Consider the following 26,197-nt stretch of genomic DNA (forward strand, 5'->3'; position numbering starts at 1 on the left):
TTATGATCCCGTGATTCTTTCTTTCATGTTTCAGGGCACAGCAGGTGAGAGAGTGGATTTGTTAAGCTGGGTGGGTTTATCCTTCTTTTATGCGTTCATTCAATTTTATGTTCATTTACTTATTGTACACATATGGCAATAGAAGCTGCTAAAGCAATCATTGCTATTCTGCAAAACAACAAGGCACAGAAGCAGATGTCTTATTTCCGAGATTTTTCCCCCCAGAATTATTATGATTAAAGATCCTTTCCCCCACTCCCTGGAGAAGACAAGGGGCTGCTCGCTGCAGGTTTTTTAATGACTTGGGGAAAGGCTCAAGTATCCCCCATTATGGTAATCCACCCCAGGGGCAAACCACACAAGAATATTATGAATTTATTTTATTTTTCTATCCTTGCAAAGGTAATACTCAGCTCATTAGAATATGAAAACTATACTGTCAAATTTCAGAATTACATGGATGAAGAAAATCACCAAAGTGGCATCATATCATATGTGTTATAGTTGTATTTACTATATTGACAATATTAACTATGTTGTGTTAACAATATATTGTATAACTATATACAGTGAAAAGGCAAAATGCTGTAACTTATTTCAGAGAAAATAATTATGTTGGCAAACCCCAAATTGTACATTGTAGATGGGTCCTAGGAAAAGAAGATTTAATTCATAGTGGACAAGAGGTTAGCTTCTGTTTTCAGCCATGTGCTATTTCAAGAAATTACACATCATGAATAATACAGGATATAAGAGGAATAGTCTAAAGACAGAAAAGCACATTTTGATTAGGAAAGAGAATTTAAGACTTAAGTCTTTTTTTTTTTAAGGAAAACTGCCTTATTACTATGAGATAAGAAAATTGTTTCCTTCTTTTCTTCCTTGCTTTCTTCTTCTTTTTTTTTAACCTTTTTTTATTTTGGATATTTGACCTCTAAGCTGAGATGACTGAAAATGCCTCCTCTGGGCGTCAACCTTTTTGAAAGACTTTTTCCCCCTCCCTAAGGGCTGTTTGTCTCTTGGAGGCATTGTCTACATTACTCACCAAGAGGCAAGCATTGGTCCTTGCACTAAATGCTGACATCTCCTGATAAGAGGGAAGCTGCAAAGTAGAAGAATTGAAGGTCAATATGTTGCTATTGGTCTCAAGCGCATTGATGTACATTTGTGTATTGGGGAAGGGGAGTGAAGCTTGACAGTGGGCCAGTGGGGAGGGGTAAATATTTTGTGATGCTGTCTACCTATGGGCTTATAAAGTTTACAGCTGCATTAGGAGGACAAGCATTACCATTAGCATGAAAAGTAGGGCAGACCTCAGTTGCAAAAACCTTTTACACATAGGGCAATACGTAAATGATACACCTTATTGCATTCACCCACTCACCCTCCCCTGTTCACGCTAATTGGAAATTTCAATCCATTTCAGAGAAGTAACACAACTATCAATCATTTTCCCTGGCACGAATCTTCCAGGAGGAAGAAAATGGAATACACCTAGCAACAGAGCTCACGCACTAGCCCATGTGTCTTAGATTTAATATCTGATCACTAGCTGGATTGAAGCCAAGAGGTGGTTCACAAAGTTGCTGCACGTTAGAATCACCTGGGGAACTCTGAGACCTCCCCGTGCCCAGGCTCCTCCCTAGACCTACTGAATCAAAATCTCTGGGGCTGGGACCCAGACAACAATGTTTTTCTTAAAAGCTCTTTAGGTGATTCATACGAGCAGCAAAGCTTGAGAACCAGCACAATAACGGGAACAAACTTATTTCACACAGATAAAGTGGGGCAATTCATATGTTAAAAGAACATGAATATATTTATTTATTTATTTATTTATTACTCTTTATTCTGTTTGTGTTTCAAATAGGCTTTTTTTGTTTTCTTCTGCAAAAAGCGTTGTCTCCATTTGGTCCAAGGCTTGGGAGAGGGCTCCAGGGCGGTTACAAAGCTGCCTAGTGGCTGCAGAGCGGGGCATCAGGCAGAAGCTCTGACGCCAGAGGGGCTCCTCAGAGGCCGCTGGACTTCAGAGACTCCTGTTTGTGTTCGAGGGTGAGCCTTTCAAAGAGATACTCGCCCAGCACAGCCTGCGGACCAGCCAGCCTGCGGAGGTTGGTCAGGTGGTCGCCCATCTTCTTGATGAGGTTCACCTGCTCCTCCAGGAAGCGGCTCTCCAGGAAGTCACAGAGGTGGGAGTCTGCGTGGGCGGAACGCAGGGCGCGCAGATCCGATAGTGCCTGGTTCAGGTTCTTCTCCCTAAGAATGGCGGCTTCCACAGCGTCCTGGGTTTTACCCCACTCATCTTGAGAAGGCTTCCGCGCATCCTGGAAGAGGGCGCGGCCACAGCACTGGTTTTGCATTTTCAAGAGACGCTGGGCGCCCTCACACTTCTCCTCAGCCAGTTGGCGAAAAATGTGGCCCACACTGTCCAGAGTCCCATTGTTGCTGTCGAAATAGAAGCTCAGAGAGAGGTAAGTGTCCACAGATGCATGTTGAACAGGCGGTGGACGGCGGCCTCTACCTCGATGGAATAATTCCGACGAACCTGGGAACTCATGGTTGATCAGTGATAAGGAGCTAATCTCAAAAAAACGGTGTTGGTCTGTCCTGGAGGCTGGATAGCTGAGTGGCTGATTCCAAAGGTTGTGACAGGAAGAAAGGTTGAAGGGTGGTCGGGGGCTGGAGCAAGGAGCGTCCCTGGGTCTGTTCATTCCAAACACTTGAAGCAAAAGACAGATCTGCAGGACCGCCGAGCGCACTGCCTCAAATAGGCTTTGATATAAATGAACGAGAAGTCCAAGAAAGGACAAAACTTACCCTTCCCCCCACCAAAATAGCTGGCGATACTAGAATCTAGATCTGGGAAGGGATTCTTCCATTACTTTCTTAACATTCCAAGCCACTAGAGCAGTGGTTCTCAACGTATGGTCACCTTGTAACCAAGCAGTACCCTATGGGGCCTTCCTAGGACAGACCCATCCCCCATATCCTCTGCTGTAGTTCCTCTCTGAAGTACTCAGATAATAATATCTCAGGCATATTTCTTGAGTTTTCAGATGCTAAAAACCACCACCCAGTGGAAGAAATTAACTCCTTGATGATCATGAGCACGTAGCCCCCAGACCTTCTGGCACCTAAGGATGGATAATGTTATCTGCCCTGTGGCCTCAACATCAACCAATCAGAGGATTGTGCACGAGCTGATCACATTCCCTGGGACGTCCCTCCCTCACCTGGCCTTTAAAAATGCTTTGCTGAAATCCTTTGGAGATTTCAGGGTGTTTTGGAACACGGGCCACCCCTCTCCTTGCTCGATCCTGCAATAAACCTTTTTCTGCTCCAGACTCCAACCTTTAGGTTTGTTTGGCCTCACTGTGCTTCAGACACACGAACCTGCATTCGGTAACAACCTGACCAGCTTTACCAGCATCTCCTGATAATGTGTCAGATATTCAAGTTTTAGGGCCCTGTCCCAGCACTATGGAATCAGCAACTCTGGTGTGCTCAGTGATCTCTGTTATAACAGGCCCTCCAGATGATTTTTATTCGCATTAAAGTTTGAAAATATCTGCATTGTCAGCTGGCCAAAGCGTCCACCAGCAGGTGAAGGGGAGTGGCGCCTGGAAAAGATAGGGACCAGCCAAGGCAAGTACAGCAGCATTTGCCGTGGTAGTAACGGAGAATGTCTTTTCTCCACTGGTTGGCACAGACTAGGATCTGGGAGCAGTGGCAGGGTTATTTAGGATGCTTTACATTTCAATGTAGAGTGACCGCTGTCCTGGTTTGCCAGAGACTTCCCCTGTGTGAGCACTTAAAATCTCATCCTGGCAAACCCCTTAGCCCTGGGTTTGAAAAACTTAGGGAATAACATGAAATGTAGGGGAAACATGATCTAGGTTTTGGGCAAGTCACAAGTGCTAATTAAATCTAAGCAAGTTGGACAACATCTAGCCTTCTCTACCCAGTTTCGGGGAGGTAAATCTGATTGGGTGAAAGGACTTATTGTTAAGAGATCTTTGTAGAAACATCCCCTTCTTCTTAGTCCGCTGGTTCTCAGTTCTGGCTAGACACTGGCATCATCTGAGGAGATTTAAAATGATTTTATTGGTCTACGATGACCAACCGTCAGTGTGAGGGTTTTTAAAAAGTGCTTCAGATGATTCTAATGCGCAACCAAATTTAGGTGCCACTGCTTAAGCTTTTGAACCGCTGCTACATATTTTCACCTCATCTTCCTATGAGAATATCCAACTGTAGCTGAGGTTTTGTTTTTTTTTCTTTTTTTAACTGTCTTATTATAAGATTTACTGTCTTAAATAAGATTGAATGTACAGAAAATCCTGCTAGTCCTTCTGGTATAGCTGGATACTTAGCATAATATCGTTAAGATATATACCATTTAAGTATTGTGACTGGCCTTTTTTAAATTAACATATGCGTTGAATTAGTACGATCTCTTGAAGTTGTCATGTTGGGGAGCTATACCTCCAATCTGCTGCCATTGATGAATATCTGGACACCTCTTATTAGGAATTGCTTTTAAAAATCTTTAGGGATTAAAACCAAGATTGCAGTATTATTTGTACTGCGACCACAAAAACCTCACAAAGTTCCCCCGCTCTACCTTCTACCCTCATCTCTAACCCTTGGCAACTTCTAATCTGTTCTCCATCTCCACAGTTTTGTTATTTTAAGAATAATATGTAAACATAATCATGAATTACTTAATCTTCGGAGATTGGCTTTTTAAAATTTTTCCCTCGGCATCATTCCCTTGAAGTTCATTTCAATTTTTGCATATATTAATAATTTGTTCCTTTTTGTTGCTTGGTAGTATTCTATCATAAGATTTTATCACAATTTGTTTCAACATTCATCCATTGAAAGACACTTGGGTAGTTGCCAGTTTTTGGCTATTATAAATAAAACTGCTGTGAACATTTATGTGTAAATTTCTGTGGGAACTTAATTAAGTTTTTGTTTCTTTTGGATAAATGCTCAAGAGTACAAGTACTGCATTGTAGGGTGAATCTACTTTTAGGATTAAAAGAAACTGTCAAGCTGTTTCTCAGAGTAGCTAAATCATTTTATTTTCCCACCAGTGATGTGATATAATTTTTCTACGTACTCGCCAGCATTTGATGTTGTCACTATACTTTAATTTTAATTGTTCTCTGACATCTCATTATGGTCTTAATTTGCATTTCCCTAATGGCTAATGATGTTGAGCATCTTTTCATGTGCTTCTTTGCCATGTGTATATTCTCTTCCATGAAATGTCTGTTCCTGTCTTCTGCCTATTTTCTAGTTGGATTTTTTAAAGTTGTTTGGAGAGTTCTTTGTATATTATAGATACAAGTCATTTGTCTCATATGGGATTTTCAAATATGTTTTCCCACTGTGCACTTTGAGTTTTCATCCACTTAAAAGGATCTTCTATGAAGCATTTTTAACTCATTTTGATGAGATCCAATTTATCAGTTTTTGCTTTTATTGATCATACTTTTGGTGTCAAATCCAAGAATTATTCACCTAGTTCTAGATGCCAAAGATTTTCTGCTATTTTTTTTTCTAAAAATGTCCTGCTTCTACATTTAAGATTATGATCCACTTTGATTTAATTTTTGTGTAAGGTGTGGAGGTTTAGCTTAAGGTTCATTTTTTGTTTGTTTGTTTTTGTCGAGGGATGTCCAACTGTTTCAGTACCATTTTTTGAAAAGTCTATTCTTCCTTGATAGCTTTTGCACTGCTGTCAAAAACAAGTTAAATGTATTTATGTCAGTCTATTTCTGGGTTCTCTATTCCATTCCATTGATCTATGTATCTACCCTGCATCATTACTGCAAAATCTTGAAATTGAGTAGATTAATTCCTCCCATTTTAATCCTTTACAAATTGTTTTAGCTATTCTTCAGCCTCTTCTTACCATATAAATCTTAGAATAAGCTTGTCTATATCCACAAAAACCTTGAGGGCATTTTAAGAGTAATTGTGTTAAGCCTCTTAACTTGGGGAGAATTGACATCTTTATTATGCTGTGTTTTCTAATCCATGAACAAGATATGTCTCCCTATTTGTTGGGACTTTTAAATTTTTCTTCATCAGCATTTTGTAATTTTCAGTGTAGAGGTCCTATAAATGTCTTATTGGGCTTATATTTAAGTATTTACTTAGGTCAGTTGTAAATGACATCACATACTTTTATTTAAGCTTCTACACATTTGTTATTAATATATAATTTGATAAAATTGTGATGATCTTGTACTCTAAAACATTTACAAACTAATATTTCTCAAGCTTTTTGTGGATTCCTTGGTATTTTCTCCATTTAGATTATCATCTCATCTTCAGATACAGTTTTACTTTTCCTTATTCAATATAATAGGATATATTACTATTCAACATTCAGTAGGATATGTTCCTTCCTATTCAACATAGTAGGAATAGTCCTTTTATCTTTTAAATAAACTTTTTAAAAATTTAACTTTTAAATTTATGTATTTATTTATTTTTGCTTTATTTTTTTTACTAGAACCTCCAGTAATATATTTAATAAAAGTGGTGAGAGCAGATATCGGTGCCTTGTTTCTGATCTTACAGAGAAAGCATCCAGTCTTTCACAGTTAAATATAATGTCAGTATAGGTTGTTTGTAGATCCTCTTTATGACTTTCAGTATGTTCCTTTTCTATTCCTAGTTTGCTTGGGGTTCTTTTTCTTCTTATTTTAAAATCATGAATGAGATTGGATTTTGTCAAATGCTTTCTCTGCATTAATGGATAGGATCACATGACTTTTCCCCCTTAATCTATTGGATATGGTGGATTACACTGTTTGATTTTCAAATATTAAACCAACTTTGCATAACTGGAATAAATACCACTTGGTCATGGTATATTATTCTTTTTATATATTTCTGAATTTAATTTGCTAATATCTGGCTGAGGATTTTTACAGCCAATTTCATAAAACATGTTGGTCTGTAGTTTTCTTCTTTCTATACTATCCCTGTCTGGTTTTGGTATCAAGGTAATACTAGCTTCATAAAATTAATTAGGAACTGTTCCCTCTACTTCTATTTCTTATCAAATCATGTAAAGTTGGTGTTAATTCTTTAAGTCTTGGGTAAAAGTGAAACATCTAAGCCTGAATATTTCTTTTGGGAGTTTTTAAATGAAAAATCCGTGTTGCTAATGGGTACAGGAAAATTGAGATTATCTATTTCATCTTGGCTGAGTTTTGGTAGTTTTGGGTGTAGAAGCATTGGTCCATTTCATCTACATTTTTGAATTTATAGTGTAGACTTGTTCATAATAACTTGTCCCTTATTAACCTGCAGGATACGTCATGGTATCCCTGGTTGCATTTCTGATATCTGTGATTTGTGCCATCTCTCTTCTTATCTTTATCAGTCTTGCTAGATCTTTATTGATTAGATTGTTTATTTCAAAGAACCAGCCTTTTGTTTCATTGATTTTTTGCCCCCTGTTTTCCTCTTTTCAGTTTTATGGATTTCTGTTTCATCTTTATTATTTCCTTCTTTCTGCTTGTTTAGTGTTTTTTCCTCTTCCTTTTTTTTTTACTATTTTAATATAGAAAATTAGATTATTGCTTTGAAATATTTTCTTTCCCAATTTAGTACTATAAACTTCCCTTTCAGCATTGCTTTCACTTCATTCCACAAACTTTGATCTGTTATATCTCCATTTTCTTTTATTCTCTGCATTTAAAAATTTTTCCTTGACACTGTCTTTTTTACCCATGAGTTATTTGGAATTGTGATGTTTAGTTTTTATGTGATTGAAGATTTTCCTGTTGTCTTTCTGTTATTGATTTCTAGTCTGATTCCATTATGGCTAGAGAATATACTCTCTATGATTTTAATTCTTTTAAATCTGCTAATGTTTTTTTATCACCCAGTATATGGTATATGAGTGAATGTTCCATGGACGCTTGAATATGTATTCTGCTCTTATTGAGTGTGTTCTTTAAATGTCAGTTATATCCTGTTGGTTAATGATGTTTTCAGTTCTTCCATATCCTTGCTGATTTTTCTCTCTGGTAGTTCTATAAATTGCTGTGTTGAAGTCTCAAATAATAATTGTGGATTTCAAATTTTCTCCTGTAATCTTCTTCAGTGTTTGCTTCATGTATTTTGAAGTTCTGTTGTTTGGTGCACACACATTTAGTATCACTAGGTCATCTAGGTGGATTATTCCTGTTATCTTTATGTAATGAACCTCTTTGCCCCTAATAATTTCCTTTGCTCTGAAATCTACTTTATCTAATATTAATATAGGCATTCCTGCTTTTTCTGATTAGCGTTCACATGATATATCATTTTCATCCTTTTACTTTGAACTACCTATATCATGATGTTTAAAATAAGCTTCTTATAGACAGTATATAGTTGGATCATGCTTGTGATTTTTTAATCTACTCTTCCAATCTCTGTCTTTCACTTGGTTATTTAGATCATTTACAGTTAATGTAATTATTGCTATGTTAAAGATTAGGTCTACCATTTTATTTTTTGTTTTGTCTTTTACCTTAGTTTCTCAATCCTGTGTGTCTCTTATTTTGCCTTCTTGTGGATTTTACTTAAACATTTTTTAATAAGTCCATTTAATTTAATTTATTTAGAATCATTTGTGTATACTGTTTGTATAGTTTTCTTAGTGGTTGCTTTTGGCATTACACTATACATATGTAACTTATCATAGCTTACTGGAATCAGTGTTTTATTACTTCAAGTGAAGTTTCAAAATTTTACTTCCATTTAGGCCTCTTAATATTTCCCAGTTTTAAAGTATGATTTTTTTGTAGTATTTCCTTTCTCTACATTGAGAACCCCATCAGATGGTGTCATCATTTTTGCTTTGACCATCATATAGAATTTAAGAAACTCATGAGGCTAATGATAGTCTCTTATATTTACCCATTTGTTTACACCCATTCCATTGTTCCCCTTTTCTTTCTGAAGTTCCCAGTCTTCTGTTATTGTTTTTTTATGTTTTCATAACAGTAGGTGATATCTGGGCTTTCCAGTGCCATTGGATATGGGTTTCAGGAAACACTGAGCCTGGCTCACTTAATGCTACTGAGTTGGAGGGTTTGTATATGTTGGGCCTTTTGGCACAGCAGATGCTAGCAGATTAGACTAATGTTGATGGGACTAGTGCCACAGGAGGATGGGTTCCCATTCAGGCTATGCTGCTGCTATAGTAGATCAAGTCCTCCTCTACCCCAAGTGTGGGACAGTGACCTGCTTGCTGCTGTCACTGCTTTGTATTAGGCTGCTTTTGCCTCAGGTGTGTGGTGGGATCCCTTGGAAGCTGCTGCTGCTGCTGTCAATCACAAGGTTAAATTCATTTCAGAAATACTTAAGTATAAATATATAGCCTGGCTCTTGTATGACCTCTGTATTTGTTTTTTATTGCTTTCATACAAATTACCTCAAATTTAGTGATTCAAAACAATGTAAATTTATTACCTTACAAGTCTGATGTTGGTCTCAATTGAGTAAAGTAAAAGTGTTGGCAGGATCGACAGATGAATGGATAAAGATGTGGCACATATATACAAAGGAATATTACTCAGCCATAAAAAGAAATGAAATTGAGTTATTTGTAGTGAGGTGGATTGACCTAGAGACTGTCATACAGAGTGAAGTAAGTCAGAAAGAGAAAAACAGATACCGTCTGCTAACACATATGTATAGAATCAAAAAAGAAAAAATGGTTATGAAGAACCGAGGGGCAGGGTAGGAATAAAGACGCAGCCATAGAGAGTGGACTTGAGGACACAGGGAGGAGGAAGAGTAATCTGGGATGAAGTGAGAGAGTGGCATGGACATATATACACTACCAAATGTAAAATAGATAGCTAGTGGGAAGCAGCCTCAAAGCACAGGGAGATCAGCTCTGTGCTTTGTGTCGACCTAGAGGGGTGACATAGGGAAGGGAGGGTGGTAGGGAGATGCAAGAGGGAGGAGATATGGGGATATATGTATATGTATAGCTGATTCACTTTGTTATGAAGCAGAAACCAACACACCATTGTAAAGCAATTATACTCCAATATAGATGGTTAAAAAAGAAAAAAAAAAGTGTTGGCAGAGGTACATTCTTTTCTGTAGGCTCTTAGGGGTGTTTCTGTCCTCTGGACTTTATCCGCTTCCAGCGGTCACTGGTAGTCCTTGACTCAGAGTCCCCTTTCTCCACCTACAAAACCCAAAATGTTGCATCTCTCTGATTCTGCTTCTATTAGGACATCTCTTTCTCTTTCTACAGTTGGGAATGGTTTTCTGCTTTTAAGGACTCATGCAATTAGATTTGTTCCATGCGGTAATCTAGGATAATCTTTCTATCTCAAGGTCTATAACTTCAGTCATATCTTCAAAGTCCTCTTTACCATGTAAGGTAAGATATTAATAGGTTCTAGGGATTAGGGTGAAGGCATTTTTAGGAGCCATTATGCTGCCTCCCACACCCTTAACAAGTGACCTTGAGCAAATTACTGAGATTTTTAAAGCCTTACTTTCCTCAAACATAAAATGGAAAGAAAGATAACTAGTTAATATCATGAAAGTGAAAGAGTATATATGAAATCAACTAATTCAAAAAATAAGCTTTCTTCTTTTTCTTTATGATTTACATGATTCTCAGCGTTCAGTTACTTGAAAAGTTACTTTTTTTAAAACAGAACTAAGGAATTTCAGGGTTCAGGTGCTGTAAGATTGTCTGAATTATCTGAGTAACAATTAGCTAAGCACAGGTATAAAGCATCTGATTTACTCCCTGGTGTTCTTTATCTTCTCATCCCACTAAATCCCTTGTCCAGCTCCAGCCAGTAGAGTCAGAGCTTGCTTTACTGTTTAACTAAAGTTCAATTTAAATTCTCTCTACATCTCCAGATCCTCAGCCCTGGTTGCATATTATAATCACCTGGGGAGATTTCAAAAACTACTGATGCCAAATTTTTACCTATCATTGATATTTGAGGAGGGACCTGGAATGAAATGCTCTAGCTTATGGTTTTTGGAGCCAAATCAGTCTACCCTGAGCCAAATCATTTGCGAGATCACCTCTAAAAAGGAATTTATCTATGGTGACTAATGCTCTTCCTTCGTCAGTATGCTTGATTTGTCCCTCTTTGGGGGAAAAAAAGAGGGGGAAAAGAACCCCAGCAGTTGGGCTCCCTGAATTACAACCTGATGCTGTGGAATTAGTGTTGGCTCAGAGGGCACATCTTCGGATACCCATTCTCTCTCCTGCTTCCTTGCATGAAGTTATATCCTTGGGCAGTTTTTCATCCACCACCCTCTTTTGCTTCTAATCTTAGCAAGTAAAGTCTCCTTAATGAAACAGCATTTCATGAGACTTACTGGGAGCATAGATCTGTTCCAGACCTATCCTATGTTAGCTAAAGCAGATATAAGTGGTGTATTTTTGGCATTCATCCTTGTGGGTTGGAGAGAGAAGACAGAATTTTATCCTTTTAGGTGTCATCTGACTGGGCAAATGGGCTCTTTCCCTCTGCTGCCTACCATGTAAAAACCTGAGGGTGTTACCTCTAGAAGGTATCTTCTAGGTATCAAAATAGTTCAGATAAGTCAAATTTCTCAGTAAAAGATGACAAAACTATGGCTTAGGTGGTTAATTTTCCATGTCAATTTGTCTGGGCCACCATGCCCAGTTATTTGGTCAAATATTATTCTGGATATTTCTGTGATGGTGTTTTTGTATTTTTTTTAATTTTTATTTATTTATTTATATTTTTGGCTGCATTGGGTCTTCGTTGCTACACGTGGGCTTTCTCTATTTGCAGCAAGAGAGGGCTACTCTTTGTTGTGGTGCGTGGGCTTCTCATTGCGGTGGCTTCTCGTTGCAGAGCATGGGCTCTAGGTGCACGGGCTCAGCAGCTGTGGTGCACAGGCTTAGTTGCTCCACGGCATGTGGGATCTTCCCAGACCAGGGCTCAAACCCGTGTCCCCCTGCATTGGCAGGCAGATTCTTAACCACTGTGCCACCAGGGTAGTCCCTGTGATGGTGTTTCTGGATGAAATTCATATTTAAATTGGTGGTGGACTTTGAGTAAAGCAGATTATCCTCCATAATATGGGTGGGCCTCATCCAATCAGTTGAAGCTCTTAATAAAACAAAGATCTCCCTGTTGCAAAAAGGAATTCTGCCAGAAGACTTACAGAAATTGAGCTGCAACTCTTTCTAGACTCTCTAGACAGCCTAACCTGCAGATTTTGAATTTACCAAGCCTCTATTATTGTGTGAACCAATTGTTTAAAATCTCACTCTCTCTTTCTCTATCTTTATATAGATATAGATATAGGTATCAATATCAATATCTAGATCTGTATCTATCAGTATATATGGGCACATTGTATACACATGCTGTTGGTTCTGTTTTTCTGGAGAACCTTGACTAATACAGTGGCCCATATAAATAAAAGGATGAACCCTAGTTCACCCAGGTAGAAAGTAGTACAATGAGAACTGGAACTTAAGGCCTCATGACTCATTCAGCTGTGAACACTGACCCAGAACTGGAGTCCACACACTCTGGCCCACTGATCAGATCTCGCTTGACTCCTGGTTTTGTACATAACATTTTGCTTGAACACAGCTGCACCCATTCATTAGCGTATTGTGTGTGGCTGTTTCCGTGCTACAGCAGCAGATGGGCAGTTGCAACGGAGACGTATGGTACACAAAATCCAAAATATTTACTATCTGACCCTTTACAGAAAAGATCTGCTGACCCTTGCTCTAGGATGCCATCTGACTTCTGATAGCACTGAGGAGAATAATTCATGCACATTGGGTTAGATTGTTAATCTCATGTCCTCCTTAGGTCAAAGATCTCTTAAATGCTCACCCTTGCAATAGCCAGCCTGGGGAGCATTGTCTGAGGATGCAGAAATATTTCTTGCCTGGTCTTTCCAATCCACACTGCTCCCTGACTATGGTTCTTAAAACCTATTTTGTTAAAAATTTTTATTGGAGTATAGTTGATTTACAGTGTTGTGTTAGTTTCAGGTGTACAGCAAAGTGAATCAGTTATACATATACATATATCCACTTTTATTATTTTTTAGAGTCTTTTCCAAATAGCCCATTACAGAGTATTGAGTGGAGTTCCCTGTGCTAATAAGAAGAGCAGGTTCTTATTAGTTATCTATTTTATGTATAGTAGTGTGTATATTTCAGTCCCAATCTCCCAAGTTAGCCTCCCCGCCACAATCTCCTGGTAACCCTAAGTTTGTTTTCTACGTCCGTGCCTCTACTTCTAAAACCTGTCTATTTTAACCAACTACCACTCATTGCTTACTGTCTCTGGCTTCATGTACTTGATAATAAATCTACTTCTTTTTCTATCCTGGATGACATGTTCCAAGGACTGAGATAATATCTTATTCTACATAATTTGTCCTTGATATTGTCTATCTTGGGGTCTTCATCTATGTCCCAAAGAAGACAGTCACACTCTGTCTTCTAGTACTACTAATAATACCACATTTTATGGCATGAATCTGGCCCAATGCACTGAACTATCCCTTTAGAAGCTGTAGGCAACCTGTCACTGGGTTTTAGCACAGGGGTAGAACTCAGATTAGTGTTCATATTTAAACAAATCTACTTGACCATAACTTTTTGTCTCACCATTTATTTTATTACACAAGTAATTTCTGTCTTTGCATCTGTGATGTAAATATTTTTAATTTCCTAAATTATCTGAAAAATTATTTAGAGCTTCCATTTCAGTAGGCATTGGAATTGCTGTGTTATGACTATTTCATTATTTTATTTCCAAATGTTAAATTAGGCTTCAAGCTTTGGCCAAGAGTAGACAGGAAAGGGTTTCAAAAGAAATGAAGAGTGGGAAAGACTTCTGATGCAATGGAGACTTAATAAAGATTTGATTTTGAATCAATAATTTATAATAAAGGTTTGATTTTGAATCAATATATTATGTCATTGCAAAATAGTTCCCTGGTAAAATTCCATTCTTTGGTAATCATTAATTACAGAAATTAACAATCAAAATATGCATACTCTTCTTCATTTTCTAAAAACAAACCTATATCTAGATGAGAGGAGAATTCATTTCATAACTCAGGCTCTGGACTTACAACTCCTAGTCCTATCTTCTTTCAACCATACCTGCTAAGCTTCTGTCTAACATTTTGAGCATGAGGTAAGGGCTTCAGCTTTCATCCCCTTCCTCAGTATATAGCTTGGTGACTAATAGTAAGGGATATAAAACTTGAGAACTTGGGTTCGAATCTTGACTCTAAAATTTACTTGTTGAGTGCTCTTGAGCATGTTATCTGTTTTTGCCTCAGTTTTCTCATCTATAAAATAGAGATAACATTACTTCTCTCAGGGAGTTGCTATGGGGGTTAAAAGAAAATTCATACAATGCAAGAATTTATCAGTTCTTGGAACACAATAAATACTGAAAAAAAATGTTAGCCATTATCAAGGCCCCCTCATTTTATGGATAACATAGATTAGTTTATATAGGTCTAATATTTACATATACATAAACATTTTGTACCTATATGTGTGTATACGTTTTTCTTAGAAATTGAGCAGTCAACATTCACATCTAAAAGTGTGCTCTATGAAATGTAGATCTGTGTACAGACACAGTGCTATAGTTATCTATTGCTACATAATAATGAAGTCCAAACTTAGGGGTGAAATAAACAAAATTTTTAATATGTGCCCAGATTCTGTGGGTCAGCAATTCAAACAGTACACAGAGGAGATGGCTTGTCTCTACTCCATGACTGATGTCTGAAACCTCAGCTCATGAGGATTCAAATGGCTGGGTCTGGAATCATCTAGATAATTTTAATTCACATGTCTGGCCCTTGAAGACTGGGCCCAACAAGGACTGTTGACTGGAGTGCCTATAGATGGCTGCCCATGTGGCTTGGACTTCTCATAACGTGGTAGTTAGGATTCAAGATAGAGTGTCCCAAGAATGAGTGTCCAGGGTTCAAGCATTCCACGAGAATCATGCAAAAGCTGCATGACCTTTTATGACCTAGTCTTAGATGTTACATAGCATCACTTTCATTATATACTGTTGCAGGCATTGGAGATCTTTTTCCATAAAGTGTCAGACAGTCAATATTTTAGGCTTTACAAGCCATACAGTCTCTTTTGCAACTACTTAGCTCTGCTGCTGTGATGTGAAAACAGAAACAAACAATACATATACTAAGGAACATGGCTGTGTTCCAATAAAGCTTCATTTATAAAAGCCGGTAGAGGCCTAGACTTGGCCCACCAGCCATAATTTACTGACCCCTGCTCTATTGTTTGAAGCCACGGAAAGCCTGCCCAAATTCAAGGGAAAATGCCCACAGCTGGATGCGAAGAATGGCAATGAATCTGAGACCCTGTATTAAAACCACTACATATGGGATATTTATAAGAGGATCTGTCCGCATACCTTGTTTCTCCCATGTATGGTGGATATGAGGTATTGGGACATCTTACATCTATGTAAGCCTGGGTCAGGGTCAAAGCTGGAATCTGAACTTAATGACCTTGATTTCTGGAATAATTGGTAACCCTAATTATGATTTCCTTACACTCCTTACCCCAATAAATATACCACAAAAGATAGATTTCAAGTAAACAGTTGCTTTATGGCAGATTTTTATTGTCTCCATTGACTGAATTATTCCATTTTGGTTGGAAAGCATGAGTTTTGTTTCTTTCCTAAAGAGATCTGCAACTTTTCAGATGTGGCATTTCATTCTACTGAGAGGATGATGTAGGTTTTTATAAACAGAAAAAGCAAGGCAGGCTGAGTTCACTCAGATCATACTAATGCTTACAGGAATAACCGAAACTGGAACACAGGCTTCCAGGTTTTCCTGTCCTGTGCTCCTTCCGGTAGGTGCCATTGTCTGCTGGGTCTGGCAGTAATAATTTCTGACCTTTACCTCTCTACGCTCTTGTGAAGTGGTTTGGGGCTTTGTTAGCTTTCTTATGAGTTTGTACTAAATTGTGTCCATAAAGTAGGCTGAATTCCTCAGGGAAGGATGAGAGCTGTTACTGTGTTATTACTGCAAATGTTGTGTTGGTTACTTTTTTTTCTTTTCTTTTGTCCAGTTGTATTCTGAACTTAAAAGTTATATTATCTGAAATGAAAATGTGCATTTGGTGGAAAACACTAATTTAAGGGATGAAAATTCCTGATGATTGCTTCAGTCAACCCTTAATACACACTGAGCTTCATTAGTACATAGACAACTCTCAGACCATTCCCTTGGAAGAGGTCACATAATAAGGCTTTGTGTTGATTTCACATTCTGTTCGGTAGAGACAGAACAAATTAGAATAATTAGCTGGTACAGGAAAGCACAAAGAACTTTCTTCTGTTTTTGTGATGCATCCCGTTATAAGGGTTGAAAATGAGACTGGAGGTAAGAACGTGAAACTCAGAAGAGCAAAGGAGAGAGGATATTGTTTCTTTGAAAATATTCTTTCAGTGTTGGCCCAGAAGAAATATGAAGCTGAGGATATTTTTTTTAAATGATGATTTTTGTGTTGATGATGTGAGTGTGGAATTAGTAAGAATCAGGAAGCAAGTATCCTTTTCCACAAAGGACTTGGGAGCAAATGAAACCTTAAAACTCCCTGCTCTTGGAAACCCTTTTGGAGCAGTAATCAGAGAAGGGTAAAGGTAAAGCCTCAGGGCAGAGGTGTTCAGAGCAAAGGGATGCGAGGAGAACAAAAGGAGAGTGGATGTGTTTAGAGCTGTCATTTTGAAATTTACCTGCTTCTGATTCAGTGCTGCTTTGCTGCTGTGTTGGTCCAGTGGAAATCCTCAAAGCAGGAGCAGCCCTATTTTAAAATAATAAGGTTAGAGCAAGTGACTTTAATCCAGGTCTCTTTAGCTCAAGAGCACAGAGGAGAGTGTGAGGAAAGAGTGAGGCTACAAGGAATTGTTCACTGGGTACATTTTCCCCAAACCTCACTAACCGGGAGAAATTGACCACTGGATTATATGCCTTGAAGGAAAGCAAAAATGTTGAAAGCAGAGTGTGGAGCTTGTTTAGAAAGCAAGCTCTATCATTTGGTCACCTGCTGATGATAATAGCATTGGCTGAGACCTGACCATTTACAATGAAGGCACTTCTGTAGGTAATAAGTTCCAGGAGGGCCAGAAATGAGTATGTCTGTTTCAGCATTTAGCATGGTTTAGCATCTGAGAGGCCGGTACATTATTGGCATATAGTAGACTTAAAAATGAATATTTGTGGATTGTCTGAATGAGTGGATGGATGTGTGTGATTCATATCCTATTTGCAGGTCCTATGCCCTACAGTGGATTTTCAATGTCAGATTGTGAAAGTACTTATGACGGGGATTGGCATTGTTCCCTATCTAATGGATAAAGATTACACATGAAAGGACTTTACATTGACATCCCAAAAGCCTCATAGGAATTACATAACAAAAAAATAAAATTGGATTCTGTATAATTTCTAATTTGTTAGCTGGCCAGAACACTGGTATTTCAGCCAGTCCTCTGGTAGTTCCGATGACGTCCCCATGATCACCCAGGCACAATCAGAATGGCTTTAGGATTTGGGAGCCAAAATGTTCCTCAGTATTTGCTGCTTTGCTAGTCCATTTAAGAAAATGGACTATTGAAAAAATAGCTTCAGACACAATATGACATTTTATGATTTAGCATGAAATCTGAGAAATATGGAGGTTATCTGAAGGCTGCAATGGTAAAGTTCCCTCTGCTATTGAAGTTATTGTCTTTAAACAAAGATTCTACATCACTAATGCTATATATATATATATATATATATATATAATATATATATATATAATGATATTCAGGTTAATTTCCTATTCTCTCTAAGGAAGTAATTGGTTGGTTGGTATGAGAGATGGTGTGGCTTCCAAAGATGAAAAGTATTATTTTGTTGTACTTTTTGGCTACCTAAGGATGGGAGAGGCCCAGGACACTGCAGTCAGTATATTATGTGGAGCAGGTTATATTGTGGTTTATTTATGAACTTTTACATGTTTATTTTCTATGCAAGTTTGTATGCTCCGTTTTGAGTTTTGGTAGATAAGCGGTAACTTTGGAATACTTGGAGTTTTATATATATATATATATATATATATATATATATATATATTTAACTTAGTTGTTAAAGCCGTGGAGAGTGTACTAGTCTACCTAGGTTCAAATTCTGGCTTTACCCTATGACTTCCCTGTGGCTTCCTCTGCTCACCTATTAAAAAGGAGGATAATAAGACTGCTGTGGTGAGTTATATACTAAGTGCTATTTAAACATTTGCTATAATGATTATGTATACTCGAAGGCAAGGAACTTGCCCCTTGATCGTCTCTGTATTCCTAGTGCTTAAGAATTCCTAGTGCTTTCCTAGTGCATTGTCTTAGGATAGAGATAGCTCAGTATAGTTCTTCTCACTATAAAGTACTGTTACATTGAAAGTCTTTGCTTGTGTACTAATAATCTATGACATATCTGCTGAGGACAAGGAAAGGAATAGTTTTAAAACTGCAATGGATAACAAAAGATTGTATGATGTAATGCCTTTATTATGTAATTATAAAACTAACAAATGATCATGGTAGGAAATTTGAAAAACTCCTAGACAAAATAGAGATCAACAAAATTTGGAGTAACTTTCAGAGTGTAGAGTTGTCCATGAATATTAGTGCTTTCATATTTTCCAGGACTTTAAGTAGACTCTGCTTCTTAAGAGTCTATTCATGATATTTTACTTTAATGATGTTTTCATCATGGGGACACACACACACAGAAATCTGTTAAAAAAAAAAAAGAAAGGCATGTAAATCACTGATGTTTCAGATAGCCACATGGAATAAAATGAGAAAGGTCAACAAGCTGAAAGAATGTGGAGTAGCATCTCCTTAACTGCTTACATAACTCTGATAATTACCTCTTTGTGGATAAAGTAATTAATGGAGAATCTAATTCAAGAAAAATGTATGAACTTCAAGCCTTCTCAAAGCCAAGTATTTCTTTACAGAAAAGGTTACTTTCCACGGCCATGCTTCCTTATTACCTGACAGGGAAAGAGTATTGTATGGCAAAGGATCTTCCCGAAGGATGGTGCTTCCCACACTGATTGTCATAAATGACTTCGGAATTACTGTTGCTGTATTACCAAAATCTTAATCTAGGATATTTTTGACAAATGCGGTCCTTAGTTAATTTTTAGAGCTACAAACTGTCAGATGGCTCTGAAATAACAATTGTCTGGCTATTCTTCAGGGTGATCACAATATGGTAATGACCTTGAGGCATCACTAAAAAGGAGGAAGGTGTGAGTCTTCCTTTGGTTCCAGAGTGAAATGCGAGTTGGAGTTGGAGTTGGAAAAGAGGCCCACAACCAAGTGATAGAGAAGGAAATGTGAGGTCATTGGTGAAAAACCAGGTTTAAGTTAAGGTGAAGAGGCATGAGGAAATGGTCAACTGTTACAGTATTACAAAGATCATCAAGAAGCATATCCATGAATGTGGTTCGTATTGCAATCTGCTGAAAAAGAGACAAATATCCTGGCCTGGCCTTCATGGAGATTATATTTTATTGATTCTGATAACAGATTATTGTTGAAAAGGGCCTCCTATAAATTATAACCATGGAAAGGCAGCAAGATAATTTTTTTTTCTTTATGTATGTGTTTCTCATTCCTACTCACTTCTCTCTTAGGGGAAGAGAAAATCACAAGAAACAAAAATGTCAAATCTCAGCTATTCATTTTCAAAATAATTTTTTCCGCAAATTCCAGTGGAGGCAATAGGTTAACTGTTAAGATTTGTAAGGCTCAAAAAGCTAGATTTTTACAAAGTGTAGCCAAATTTTATTCCATAAATAATAGCTTTGGAAAGAATATGTGATGGTGCAAAGTTGGAAAAAGCTGGTTTTTCTTCCGTAAATGACTTCACTGTGTTGGGAGAAGAGGCAGAGAAGAAATCAAAGTAATTAAACATGAGGTGAGTTTTCCTTATAGGGGACTCTAGTGCTTTAAAATAGACTAGATAATCCTAGGGATAATCTGAGGGTAGAACAGACCAATGCCTCATTTCCAATCTGGTACCCTGGAAGAAAACAGTGTATTTCCTTTGAGGTTTTTCTTCTGCTTTGTTTTGGTTTTGGTTCATTTTGTAATCAACCTTATTAAGGTATCATTTACATACAATAAAATGCAGACATTTTTAGTCAACGGTTCAGTGACTTGTAATTAATGTATACATTTGTTTAACTACCACCCCCATAAAGATAGATAACAATTCTCAAACCCTAGAAAGTTTCCTCCTAGGCTTTTGCCAAAGTATCCCCATCTCCCACCCCAAGGCAACCACGGATCTGTTTTTTATCTTTAGAGATGACTTTTGCCCAGTTTAGAATTTCATGTAAGTTGAATAATACAGTAGGTGCCCTTTTGATCTGGCTTCACTTGCTCAGCACATGGTTTTTGAGATTCATTCATGTTGGGATGTTTTAAACCAGAACTTTAGCCTGGGTGGCTGATGTTGTCTGAAGGCACCTATAGGTACATCTGAGTCTCTGGCATTGTCACAGTCTGTTCTTGGCTCAATATTTTCAACTTTACTAAGACGCACAAGGCTGAAGTAAGGAAGATCATTGTCAGTATAATGGAGGTGAAGTGGGTTCTGTTATGTAATATTCTCAGCATAAATTGACCTGCTTGGAATCATTGTGTTGATAATCGACAAGGATACTCTTCCTCCAAAAACCTTGATACTATAAAACTAAAGGACGCTGTCCTAGGACTCTTTTAGTTTTCATTTTTTGGGAAACATTTCTGGAAAATTCAAATGCTCACAACCTGAAAGAAGCAATTATTCACCTGAAGGCTGACTCTGCTAAAGTTGAGTTGTCCGACCTTTACATGCTGATAGAACCCAAATAGCCTTGTGAAACAATGCTCTCTTATTGGATATAAGCACATAGATTGTTTAAGATGGACGTGTATATGCAGTAAAGTGAAAAAACTAAATCTTTGAGTTTCCCTTGCTGGGTTTTTTTATTTTTTCATTTAAGTTTCTATAGCATATGCTAATAGTTTAGGGTAACCTCAGGTTAGTTTTAGGTCCACTCTTTACATTAATGTTGAAGTATTCCATACCCACCTTTTTTCTACCTTCCTTCTTTTCTTCCATCTTTCCTTTCTAACTTCTTATAATCCATTATACTTAATCCTGCATTTGTTGAGGTGGGAATTAGTGTAGAAAAATTGAAAGCAGTGTGAAATTTTGCTGTTCAGAATGCATGTTGACTAAATTCTATATTGAGAAAAGGTCTGAATTTACCCACAGTAACCCTTTCTCAGAGTCTTTGAATAAAGGCCATAGAAGCTGGTCTATATATAATATCCTGACAGGTATGTAGAATTCATTGCCCTCAAAGAGCTTACCTGGCGTAGATGCATCTGAATGCATTTAATGATTGTTTTATTGGCAGCAGTGCCAACATACACAGTTTGTTTTGTTTTATATCATTCTCATTACCTGCTGTTTACCACTGTATACATTGCTAATTGTGTGTTTCTATGGCTTGTGAATTTCACGACCAAATAATATGTAATTTATTGCACACTTTAGTGTAGAAGATGGAGACTCCATAACTTTTCGTGTGCTCTTTGCCACTTTGGAATGTATTACACTGAGATCAGGCAAAGTAATAAATTTATTTCAAATGTGCGTGATAGCTAAACATCAATTAGGACTGATGGGCAATATTTCTTCTTCCAGCAACATAACAGTTTTTAAAGACTAAGCCATTGAACGTGGAGTTACTGAACATGGGACTCAGTTCACTGGGATCCTTCTTAGAAAAATAAAGGACAACTTGAATTGGATTTGTGTGGCTTATTCAAGTAGTAACTAATCAGCTACATCTTGGTGAACTTAATTTGTCACGATCGTTCGGTATTTTATTAACTCTCTTCCCCTTCTTCCCCCGACTCTCACGAGAATGGATCATGAGTATCTTAAAACATACTAAGTCGTCTTCCACCCCTGTTAATCTAACTACAAACGCACACTTTCCTTATCCAATGTAACTTACTGTCTTTTAGAGTGGCTGGGGTTTTAATTCTCTACAAAATTAAAACCAGCAAAGAGAAACATTTTCAAGGAGCCACCACATTGTAGAGCTTTAGAAATAAGACTTTAGAATTAAGGGAAAATATATCATTTTATAGGTAAAGCACCTGAGGCCTAAAGTAGGAAGGTAACCATCGAGGTCAGGGAAAGGTGTGGAAGATCAGGTTTCAAGCTGAGAAAGAGACTACAGGAACTCGACCTGAGCAGGTCAAAAACTGAAAGGAGACCACGAATGTTCTGGGAAGGCTGGCATCTGGCCTCAAGTGTGAGATTCAGACAGGGAGTGGGCCCGGGGGGAACTGCGCTTCTGCAGTAGGCAGAGAAGTCCACCTCATCTCCGAAAGTGCCACTGACATCAGAGAGTTGAGGGGAAAGAGCAATGAATTCCAGTCCACCTGAGAAAGCAGGCCAATCTGATTAACTCTGAATTTAGGCTTATTTCAGATACTTCTTGAGAAAGAACTTGGACAAGAGCAAGTCCCACGCAGCCTCTTTTAAATCCATGCCCAGTATTTTCTGGTGGAGTTGCTTAAACCCTCCAAGTGACTCCAGTATTTTAATTTCACTCTATATTTAATTCCGACAGTTCTATGATTGATTATTTAATGGGCAAATAAGTAGGGTCACAAAAGAATGTGAATGTGTTTTACACATGAGGATGGGTGGAGTGGAGGATGGGTGGAGTGGAGCAGTCTGGAATAGGACACCAATAAAAAGGGATCTTGGTAAAGAAGAACGTCTATTAGAAATGGAGAGGAATTCGCAAAGAAATTTGTGCCTGACACCACGCCCTTCTCTCTGCATGTTTAGAAGCTAGTTTCTAATTTTAGTTTCATAGGAGATGTACCTGTGATGAATTGTCTTTTATCTCCACACTATTTATCACATGGACATATTGTGTAGTTTGTGTGAGAGAAAGTAAGTGTTAGAATTTGTCTTGGCAAGCAGCTATAAACATTTCCTGGAACAATCTAGGGTAGAAGGAAAAGGAAAGGAAGGTGGAAACAAAGGACAAAGACAGCTAATGATGCTGGAGTCTCTCGCTGGGATTTGTGGTATCTCTTTTTGAAACTAAGTACAGAAAGTCAGAACTTGACTGATTGTTTCTTGATCACGGTTTGTTTTCATTTTTGTTTTTTTCTTGCTCTCTCATCAGTTACTCCAGCCAGTGCCATGTCATTTTCAGTTTCAGTAAGCATGCCGGTCTTGTTTCCATTCACATTATTCATGCAAAAGTTGATGGAACTGATGACCCCGAGTTATCAAGGAAACATTAGATACACCAGTAGATACATTTCTTAATTTTAGAAAAAAATTACCGAGTGAAGGTTAAAATAACTCCTCTTAAATTTGTCATTTAAAAAAAACTTCTCCTAACATACAATACCTCATTGCCTAATAGTGCCAGATAAATGAAGAATTCCTATGTATTCATGAATGCAGCCTAGTCTGTATATTTCTTGGCAGGTATGACCGTTACCGAGGGTGACGGCCTAGTTTGCTGGCCATGTCCTGTCTCCTAGAAAGTTGTAGTTTCTGTTGTCTTTCAGTTGGTCCATTGGATATCAGAGGTGAATTTATAAAACTATACTTCCCTTTACACTTTGTTTTGTCTTGTTTTTTTTACTTGAAGTATAGTTGATCGACAATGTTGTGTTTCAGGTGTACAGCCAAGTGATTCAGATACATATATTTCTTTTTCAGATCCTTTTCCATTATAGGTTATTACAAGGTATTGAATATAGTTGCCTGTGCTATACAGTAGGACCTCGTACTTTATCTATTTTGTATATAGTATACACTTACTTTGTGTGATTCAGGCTGGTCAGACCACATGATTATTTTCGCTTCTGATGTAATTTTTTCAGGTCCAACCTCAAATCTTTGATAAGAAGATATTTTAAAATAAGTTTAGCATGTGTGTGCTCTAAATCCAACAGTAGATATTAGAGATGTGATTTTGCACTAGGTATTCCTCTCTTTTTTGTTCTTGGCCAACCAATTGAAAATTAGCTTTTACTTTCTGGTTGGTTTGCTAGATGTTTATGACTATAATAAAAATCTTAAATTTTGTCTCATATCTTAAAACACAATCTGAATTAGCAATGGATATTGTGCTATACATAGGGGCTGTGATATAAATATAGTTTCTAACTTCAAAAACATATAGCCTAGAAGGGAACACAGACACATATGCAGCAATTATGGCAACTGCATTTGTTTACTAAGTGAAATAGTACTGAGATGGATAAAGTGCTAGCAAGCCTTGCAGCTTCAAAAATAGATGTGCAGTTCTTTAAAAATCTTTTTAACATTTTTCCAGCTACATGTAGAATGTAACTTAGCATAAAAACGGTATGGGTTTTATTTTAAGTAATTTAGCATTTTGACATCCTCATAATGAATTTAAATCCAGAAGGAGGTTTCTCTCCATGATCTCTTAAAATGGTCCTTGATCATCCACAATATTTCCCATCATCACAAAGGTGGTACCAAGGGCAGGGAACTCCAACATTATTAAAGTTTCATAAAGCAAAGTCAATTTTAAGAATATAATGTCCCCAAACTGATAAAGGTCTTGACAGATAATTTCAAGGGAAGCATAAATTATTTTCTGTTTGTCAGAGGGCAAAAATATTTAGGTTGAGTTAATGAATGGTAGAGTTTTTGAGTGGAGAGTGTACTTAAAATATTACGTAGATCTGTACTGTCAACAGATGCTAGCCACGTGGCATTATTTATATTTAAACAAATTTAAAAATAAGATTAAAAATTCAGTTCCTCAGTTGCATTTGCCATATTTCAAAGATGTTTATTTGCTCCATGTAGCTATTGAATACTGCTTTGCATAGTACAGCTATAGAATATTTTCATTATCACCAAAACTTCTATTGAGCAATACTAAAATTATACCCAGATGTTCACAGAGAAGGCAACCAAGTCTCAAGGAAATAATATAACTTCCCCAAGATCACACAGCTATGTGTTTAAAGAAAAACAAAATGACACAAAGGAAATAGTAACAGAGGCATTAAAGAAACCCAGTAAGTTTCTGGAACAGTCAAAGTAGGGTTTAAAAGTGCATACTTAGCTGTTAGCAGGGTTGAAGCTCTTGATGGTTGGTAAGATCTAGCTGCCTGAATTTGGACATTAGCATTTTATGCAATGAATTAAAAGCAAAAAATCATTTCAACGAATGGCTACCAGCTCCATATTTTTAGCCACTGCCGTGCTTCCAGATTATGTTTATCACTTTCATGTACAGGGCACCACTGTGAAATGTGATGGTTTATCTGACCCCAGAGAAATCAAGAAATCTCGTGGGGGTTATGGCTATATTTGAAAAGGTTGATTTTTAAATGCATCATGCAGACTGGCCCTGTTTTAAAAGGGATTCCTGCCATCAAATAATCAAAATGTAAAAACTCTTCTCACCTTGCAAAAGTCAAAGATAGTCCCTGCATCTTTATTATTTCGTTGAAATCCAAATATTATTTTTCCATTCTCTAACTTGTTTTCCTCACAGTGTGATCAGCTATTGCCAAGGAAGGAAAGGTTAGGTTTATCAATCAAAGTTTGCTAAAGGCCCCCTAGGTAACTGAACCCTCAGGAGAAACAATCGTCATGTATTCTTTTTCTGTTGTTTCAGTATCTTCGTAAAGAGTCATTTCAATATGTTTGGTTCTGTAGCAGAGGTTCTGTGTAGTGCTTATCCTCCTCAGAGGTCCAGAGAGCCTGCGAGTCTGTGAGTAAAGATGGGTAAGGAGAGAGAGGGAAGGAGGCTAGAGAGAGGCTCAGGGCTGAGATAAGGACAGTGTTCTAAAGCCTCCTGGGGGTGAGGCTGGGGTGCACAAACACCCACAACTAATCTAGACAGAAACTGAATAATCAACGGGACGACCACTATGAAGTCATGTGGTCACCTCTCCCTCTAGAAATAAACATTGCCCTCAGTAAGTCTCCTCCCGCCCCAGAAGAGCATTAGGAAGGTCTGGAGAGGGGGATTATT

General features: G+C 37.6%; 1 pseudogene across 1 annotated transcript; it reads right to left on the reverse strand.

Moving 5' to 3' along the window:
- Positions 1–1,921: 1,921 nt before the first annotated feature.
- Positions 1,922–2,557, reverse strand: LOC309821649 (ferritin light chain-like; annotated as a pseudogene). The gene has a single exon. The product of its transcript is annotated as a ferritin light chain-like (transcript).
- Between the last annotated feature and the right edge of the window lie 23,640 nt (positions 2,558–26,197).

Source organism: Grampus griseus (assembly GCF_964374135.1).
Source record: "Grampus griseus genome assembly, chromosome: 1".
Lineage (NCBI taxonomy): Eukaryota > Metazoa > Chordata > Mammalia > Artiodactyla > Delphinidae > Grampus > Grampus griseus.